The following is a 2000-nucleotide window of genomic DNA, read 5'->3' as shown; positions in this document are numbered from 1 at the left end:
TCTTCAGGCAACTCTAAACTGTTCAGCTGACAATCTTCACTATCTGGGAACTTTAATGCGTTTAACACATTAAACTTCACCTCTTGATTATCTACGCGCATAGTTAATTCTCCTTTATGCACGTCTATTAAAACTTTCCCAGTAGCTAGAAAGGGGCTTCCAAGGATAATTGGTACATCCCTGTCCACTTTATAGTCCAAGATAATAAAGTCTGCTGGGAATATGAAGTTTTCAACCTTTACCAGAACGTCTTCAATCTTTCCTTCTGGGTACTTGATTGTTCTATTAGCAAGTTGAAGAGTAACAGAAGTGGGTTGTGCTTCGCCAATTCCCAATTTCTTAAAGATTGAGACTGGCATGAGATTAATGCTAGCTCCCAAATCGCACAACGCATGACCCACATCCAACCTCTTATCGAGCAAGGAACTGTGAAGCTCCCAGGGTCCTTCTATTTCTTAGGTAGACTATTGCTTACTAACGCGTTGCACTCATGCATTAGCATGATTACTTCCGTCTCACTGACTTTTCTTTTCCTTGTCAAAATGTCCTTCAAAAATTTGACATATGTTGGCATTTTCTCCAAGGCCTCTATAAGTGGAATGTTGATATGCAATTGCCTCAGGAGCTCAAGAAAGCGCTTGTATTGTTATTCATCATTCTTCTTCATCAGACGTCTAGGGAATGGTGCATTCAGCGGTACCGTAGGTTTTCCTGCGTTAGACGTACTTGGTTCTGAATGGCTTATGGTCTCAGACATTATTTCTTCTTGATCTTCTATTGCCATTGAACGTGTATTGCATTCTTTTGAAGGATTGTTGTTTCTTGGATTCATTCTTCTTTCTTCAAAAGCTTTTCCACTTCGCAAAGTCACCGCGTGACATTGCTTCTTTCCATTGTTGTTCCCAGGTGTTTCACTGTTGCTAGGTAGAACTCCAGGCTGCCTATTTTTCAACTCGCTCGCTATCTGCCCTACCTGTATTTCCAGGTTTCTGATAGACGACACCTGGCTTTTCAGCAACGCGTCATTCTGGGCCATGTACTCCTTTAATAGGTTCTCAAGCAGAGATCTTAAGCTCGACGCTTGTCTTCCTCTATTAAAGGGTTGTTATTGTTGCTGATGCGTTAGTTGAAATGCAGGCGGCGGTCCCTGCCTTTGCTGTTGGTTTGCCCCTGAGTGGTGCTCCTGATGATTTTCTCCTGTCCAAGAAAAATTTAGATGGTTCCTCCATCCAAGATTATATGTATTGGAAAATGGGTTATTTTTAATGAAACATACTGACTGGTGGTTTTGTGGGCACTCAGCATAAGAATGAGGATCTCCATAGCCCACACAGCTGACCATGGGCTACCTGAACGCTTCTACCTGATTCACCTTCTGTTGATTTGATGCGTTTCCTAGCATTATGTTCTGTAAAAGGCTGTTCATCGTAGCCATTTGTGCAAAATATGTGGCTATTGAATTGGAATCGATAGAATTAACATTCTGAGATCTCTTCTTCATGTCAGCTCTTCTATCATACGTATCGTCCACCCATTCCATGCTGTGTTTAGCAATTCGGTCTAATATCTCTTTAGCCTCAGTGTAAGATTTATCCATAATTCCACCAGCTGCCACTGTGTCTGCTGCCATCTGTGATGCTCTATTCAATCCACCATAAAAAGTCTCCATTTGGATAGTTAGTGGTAGTCCATGATTTGGGAAATTTTTTACCAATCCCTTAAAACGCTCCCATGCGGCACTTAAGGTCTCAGCTTCTTCTTGTTCAAATTTCATAATCTCTCGACGCCTCCTCGCATTGGTGGTAGGTGTGAAGTATTTTTGCATAAATTTCTCCACCAACTTCTCCCAGGTGGTGATTTCACAAGGCTCCAGTGAGCTTACCCATTGTTTTGCATCATCACGCAAAGAATAGGGGAACAAAGACAGCTTAATCACTTTTGGGGTGATTCTAGGAATCAAAAATGAATTACACGTTTCCAGGAAACGCTTCATGTGGGCG

The 2000-nt window shown here is 41.9% G+C and overlaps 1 non-coding gene across 1 annotated transcript; it reads left to right on the top strand.

Moving 5' to 3' along the window:
- The first annotated feature begins 1685 nt into the window (after positions 1 to 1685).
- LOC120078884 lies at positions 1686 to 1789 on the top strand. The gene has a single exon (XR_005482161.1). It is a non-coding gene; the product is annotated as a small nucleolar RNA R71 (small nucleolar RNA).
- The last annotated feature ends 211 nt before the right edge of the window (positions 1790 to 2000 follow it).

This window comes from Benincasa hispida, chromosome 5, assembly GCF_009727055.1.
Source record: "Benincasa hispida cultivar B227 chromosome 5, ASM972705v1, whole genome shotgun sequence".
Classification (NCBI taxonomy): domain Eukaryota; kingdom Viridiplantae; phylum Streptophyta; class Magnoliopsida; order Cucurbitales; family Cucurbitaceae; genus Benincasa; species Benincasa hispida.
Note: the sequence above shows the minus strand (reverse complement) of the source record. Positions and strands in the feature narration are given on the sequence as shown.